Genomic DNA, 6,448 nt, shown 5'->3' with positions numbered 1-6,448 from the left:
AAGAGGGAAGATTTTGTTTTTAATTCAAATTTTTTTCAAGTTTTCATAATTTTTCAAAATCAAATCTTTTCAATCATATATTTTCAAAATCAATTTCTTTCCAATTTCAAAAATACTTGCTAACAATTAATGATTTGATTCAACATTTCAAGTATGTTGCCTTTTCTATTGAGAAAGGTTTAATGTTTGAATCATATCTTTTCTTGTTAGCCAAGTCATTGATTTTAAAAATCAAATCTTTTTAAATTGTTTTTCAATCATATCTTTTTAAAACTATATATTTTCAATCATATCTTTTTGATTTCTAATTTCAAAATCTTTTTCAAAAATCACTTTATTTCTTTCCCAATCATATTTTTCGAAAATCATTCTTCAATTTTTCAAAATGTTTTTAAATTCTTTTTAACTTATTTTCAAAAATTCTTCCCTTCTTCTCACATCCTAATTCTTCTACCTCCTCCTTCTATTCCTCTGACACCTCAAGGAATCTCTATACTGTGACATAGAGGATTTCATATTTTCTTGTTTTCTTCTCTTTCATATGAGCAGGAGCAAAGAAAAAAGCATTCTTGTTGAGGCTGACCCTGAACCTGAAAGGACCTTGAAGCGAAAGCTAAGGGAAGCTAAAGCACTACTCTCTGTAGAGGACCTAACAGAAATCTTCAAAGAAGAAGGCATGGCAGCCGAAAACAACAACAATGCCAACAATGCAAGAAAGGTGCTAGGTGACTTTACTGCACCTACTCCCGACTTCTATGGGAGAAGCATCTCTATCCCTGCCATTGGAGCAAACAACTTTGAGCTTAAGCCTCAATTAGTTTCTCTAATGCAACAGAATTGCAAGTTCTGTGGACTTCCATTGGAAGATCCTCATTAGTTTTTAGCTGAATTCTTGCAAATATGTGACACTGTTAAGACCAATGGGGTTGACCCTGAGGTCTACAGACTTATGCTATTCCCTTTTGCTGTAAGAGACAGAGCTAGGATATGGTTGGACTCACAACCTAAAGAAAGCCTGAACTCTTGGGAAAAGCTAATCAATGCCTTCTTCGCAAAGTTCCTCCCACCTCAAAAATTGAGTAAGCTTAGAGTGGAAGTCCAAACCTTCAGACAGAAGGAAGGTGAATCCCTCTATGAAGCTTGGGAAAGATACAAACAATTGATCAGAAAGTGTCCTTCTGACATGCTTTCTGAATGGAGCATCATAGGTATCTTCTATGATGGTCTGTCTGAACTGTGCAAGATGTGATTGGACAGCTCTGTTGGAGGATCTCTTCATCTGAAGAAGACGCCTGCAGAAGCTCAAGAACTCATTGAAATGGTTGCAAATAACCAATTCATGTACACTTCTGAAAGGAATCCTGTGAACAATGGGATGAATTAGAAGAAAGGAGTTCTTGAGATTGATACTCTGAATGTCATATTGGCTCAGAATAAAATATTGACTCAGCAAGTCAATATGATTTCTCAAAGTCTGTCTGGAATGCAAGCTACACCAGGCAGTACTAAGGACGCTTCATCTGAAGAAGAAGCTTATGATCCTGAGAACCCATCAATGGAAGAGGTGAATTACATGGGAGAACCCTATGGAAACACCTATAACCCTTCATGGAGAAATCATCCAAATCTCTCATGGAAGGATCAACAGAGACCTCAACAAGGTTTCAACAACAATAATGGTGGAAGAAACAGGTTTAGCAATGGCAAGCCTTTTCAATCATCTTCTCAGCATCAGACAGAGGATTCTAAGCAGAGCCACTCTTACTTAGCAACCATGGTCTCTGATCTAATCAAAACCACTCAAAGTTTCATGACTGAAACAAGGTCCTCCATTAGAAACTTGGAGGCACAACTGGGTCAACTGAGTAAGAAAGTTACTGAACTCCCTCCTAGTACTCTTCCAAGCAATACAGAAGAGAATCCAAAAGGAACCATGGGAAAAAGGAGAAAGAGGCAATGAGCGCCACTGAGGAAGACCTCAATGGATGTCCACTGGCCTCTAATGAGGAACCATGGGAATTTGAGGCTCACACTGAGACCATAGAGATTCCATTGGATTTACTTCTGCCATTCATGAGCTCTGATTAGTATTCTTCCTCTGAAGAGGATGAAGATGTCACTGAAGAGCAAGTTGCTAAGTACCTTGGAGCAATCATGAAGCTAAATGAGAAGTTATTTGGTAATGAGACTTGGGAGGATGAACCCCCTTTGCTCACTGGTGGACGAAATTGTGATCAACAATAATGGCTCTTTGGCATGTGCATAAAAACATTAACTCAGCACTTTCTTTCCACAATCTCGTTCAACTAACCAGCAAGTGTACTGGGTCATCCAAGTAATAAACCTTACGTGAGTAAGGGTCGATCCCACAGAGATTGTTGGTATGAAGCAAGCTATGGTCACCTTGTAAATCTCAGTTAAGCAGATTAAATGGTTATGGGTTTCGAAAATTAATAATAAATAGAAAATAAAAAGGGATAGAAATACTTATGTAAATCAATAGTGGGAATTTCAGATAGGCGTGTGGAGATGCTAGAATCCTTTCGAATCTCTACTTTCTTATTGCTTTCATCCAATCCTTCTTACTCCTTTCCATGGCAAGCTGTATGTAGGGCATCACCATCATCAATGGCTACTTTTAATCCTCTCGGGAAAATGGTCCTATGCGTTGTCACTGCACGGCTAATCGTCTGGAGGCATCACCCTTGTTGATAGCTACATCCCATTCTCTCAATGAAAATGGTCCAAATGCTCTATCACAACACGACTAATCATCTGTCGGTTCTCAATCAGGTTGGAGTAGAATCCATTGATTCTTTTGCGTTTGTCATCACGCCCAGCCTTCAGGAGTTTGAAGCTCGTCACAGTCATTCAATACCGGAATCCTACTCGGAATACCACAGACAAAGTTAGACTTTCCGGATTCCCGGGATCCTACTCGGAATACCACAGACAAGGTTAGACTTTTCGGATCCCCCTGAATGCCGCCATCTATCTAGCTTATACCACGAAGATTCTGTTGGGGAATCTAAGAGATATGCGCCCGGCCTAGAGTAGAACGGAAGTGGTTGTCAATCACGCGGGTTCATAGGTGAGAATGATGATGAGTGTCACGGATCATCACATTCATCAAAGTGTTGTGCAACGTATATCTTGGAATAAGAATAAAAGAGAATTGAATAGAAAGTAATAGTAATTGTATTGAAACTTGAGGTACAGCAGAGCTCCACACCCTTAATCTATGGTGTATAGAAACTCCACCGTTGAAAATACATAAGTGAAAGGTTCAGGCATGGCCGAATGGCCAGCCCCCCAGAAGGTGATCAAAAAGACCGAATGGTCAAAAGATGACTAATACACTAGTAAAAAGTCTTATTTATACTAAACTAGCTACTAGGGTTTACATGAGTAAGTAATTGATGCATAAATCCACTTCCGTGGCCCACTTGGTGTATGTTTGGGCTGAGCTTGATCTATCCACGAGCTGAGGCTTTTCTTGGAGTTGAACGCCAAGTTATAACGTGTTTTGGGCGTTCAACTCCGGATCATGACGTGTTTCTGGCGTTTAACTCCAGACAGCAGCATGTACTTGGCGTTCAACGCCAAGTTACGTCGTCAATTTTCGAATAAAGTATAGACTATTATATATTGCTGGAAAGCGCTGGATGTCTACTTTCCAACGCCGTTGAGACAGCGCAGGGAGGTCAGATTCCAACAGCATCAGCAGTCCTTTTTGTCAGCCTTTTTCAGAGTTTTGCTCAAGTCCCTCAATTTCAGCCAGAAATTACCTGAAATCACAGAAAAACACACAAACTCATAGTAAAATCCAGAAATGTGAATTTAACATAAAAACTAATGAAAACATCCCTGAAAGTAGCTTAAACTTACTAAAAACTACCTAAAAACAATACCAAAAAGCGTATAAATTATCCGCTCATTACTCACCAAAGAACTAGATGACTTGACTAGGCAGAGATTACCTCAAAAGAGACAGGACCCTGGGAAGTTCTCAATACCTTGTACAATAGGCACCATAACCTTCAAGAAGGCTCTGTGTGACCTAGGGTCAAGCATAAACCTCATGCCTCTCTCTGTAATGGAGAAGCTAGGGATCTTTGAGGTACAAGCTGCAAGAATCTCACAAGAGATGGTAGACAATTCAAGAAAACAAGCTTACGGACTTGTAGAGGATGTTCTGGTAAAAGTTGAAGACCATTACATCCCTGCTGATTTCATAGTCCTAGAGACTGGGAAGTGCATGGATGAATCCATCATCCTTGGCAGACCCTTCCTAGCCACAGCAAAGGCTGTGATTGATATTGACAGAGGAGAATTGGTCATTCAAGTGAATGAAAAATCCCTTGTGTTTAAGGCTCAAGGATATCCCTCTGTGACCATGGAGAGGAAGCATGAAGAGCTTCTCTCAAAACAGAGTCAAACAGAGCCCCCACAGTCAAAGTCTAAGCTTGGTGTTGGGAGGCCACAACCAACTTCTAAGTTTGGTGTTGAACCCCCACATTCAAACTCTAAGTTTGGTGTTGGGAGGTTCCAACATTTCTCTGAGTATCTGTGAGGCTCCATGAGAGCCCACTGTCAAGCTACTAACATTAAAGAAGCGCTTGTTGGGAGGCAACCCAATGTTATATTTATCTATATTTCCTTTGTTATTTTATGTTTTCTATAAGTTGATGATCATGGGAAGTCACAAAATCAATTGAAAAAGCAAAAACAGCATGAAAAATAGAAAGAAAAATAGCACACCCTGGAGGAAAAACTTGCTGGCGTTTAAACGCCAGTAAGGGCAGCAAATGGGCGTTTAACGCCCAGTCTGGCACCATTCTAGGCGTTTAACGCCAGAAAGGGGCACCAGACTGGCGTTAAACGCCAAGAAAGGGCAAGAAGCTGGCATTAAACGCCAGAAATAGGTACCAGCCCGGCGTTTAATGCCAGAATTGGCATAAAGAGCATTTTTGCTCACCACTTGGTGCAGGGATGAATTTTCCTTGACACCTCAGGATCTGTGGACCCCATAGGATCCCCACCTACCCCACCACTCTCTCTCTCCTCTTCACCCATTCACCATTCACCAATCACCTCAACACCTCTTCCCCAAAAACCCCTCACCTATCATATTCCACTATTCTCCTCACTACTCACATCCATCATTCATAAAATCTCACCTACCTCACCATTCAAATTCAAACCACTTTCCCTCCCAACCCACCCTCACATGACCGAACCCTACCCCTCTCTCCACCCCTATATAAACCCATCTTCACTCCTTCATTTTCACACAACCTAAACAATACTTCTCCCCTTGGCCGAACCACAAAGCCACGTCCATCTCCTCTATTTCTTCTTCTTCTAGTCTTTTCTTTCTTCTTTTGCTCGAGGACGAGCAAAACTTCTAAGTTTGGTGTGGTAAAAGCATTGCTTTTTGGTTTTCCATAACCATTTATGGCATCTAAGGCCGGAGAAACCTCTAGAAAGAGGAAAGGGAAGGCAAAAGCTTCCACCTCCGAGTCATGGGAGATGGAGAGATTCATCTCAAGGGTGCATCAAGACCACTTCTATGAAGTTGTGGCCATGAAGAAGGTGATCCCCGAGGTCCCTTTCAAACTCAAAAAGAGTGAATATTCGGAGATCCGACATGAGATCTGAAGAAGAGGTTGGGAAGTTCTTACCAACCCTATTCAACAAGTCAGAATCTTAATGGTTTAAGAGTTCTATGCCAATGCATGGATCACCAAGAACCATGATCAAAGTGTGAACCCGGACCCAAAGAATTGGCTTACAATGGTTCGGGGGAAATGCTTGGATTTTAGTCCGGAAAATGTAAGGTTGGCATTCAACTTGCCCATGATGCAAGGAGATGAATACCCTTATACTAGAAGGGTCAACTTTGATCAAAGGTTGGACCAAGCCCTCATAGACATTTGTGAAGAGGGCGCTCAATGGAAGAGAGATTCAAGAGGGAAGCCAGTTCAACTGAGAAGGCATGACCTCAAGCCCGTGGCTAGAGGATGGTTGGAGTAGATCCAACGCTCAATCATTCCCACTAGCAACCGGTCCGAAGTTACTATAGACCGGGCCATCATGATTCATAGCATCATGATTGGAGAGGAAGTAGAAGTTCATGAGGTTATATCCCAAGAACTTTATAAGGTCGCGGACAAGTCCTCTACCTTGGCAAGGTTAGCCTTCCCTCATCTCATTTGTCACCTCTGTTATTCAGTCGGAATTGACATAGAGGGAGACATCCTCATTGATGAAGACAAGCCCATCACTAAGAAAAGGATGGAGCAAACAAGAGATCCCACTCACCATGAAATCCCTGAGATACCTCAAGGGATGCACTTTCCTCCACAAAACTATTGGGAGCAAATCAACACCTCCCTAGGAGAATTGAGTTCCAACATGGGACAACTAAGGGTGGAGCACCAAGAAC

The 6,448-nt window shown here is 41.5% G+C and overlaps 1 non-coding gene across 1 annotated transcript; it reads right to left on the bottom strand.

Annotated features, from left to right (window-relative positions):
- Nucleotides 1–1,081: 1,081 nt before the first annotated feature.
- Nucleotides 1,082–1,189, bottom strand: LOC112792990 (small nucleolar RNA R71). The gene has a single exon (XR_003197705.1). It is a non-coding gene; the product is annotated as a small nucleolar RNA R71 (small nucleolar RNA).
- Nucleotides 1,190–6,448: the final 5,259 nt, after the last annotated feature.

This window comes from Arachis hypogaea, chromosome 3 (assembly GCF_003086295.3).
Source record: "Arachis hypogaea cultivar Tifrunner chromosome 3, arahy.Tifrunner.gnm2.J5K5, whole genome shotgun sequence".
NCBI classification, from domain to species: Eukaryota; Viridiplantae; Streptophyta; class Magnoliopsida; order Fabales; family Fabaceae; genus Arachis; species Arachis hypogaea.
The sequence above is the reverse complement of the archived record's forward strand: the minus strand, read 5'-3'. Positions and strand labels throughout refer to the sequence as shown.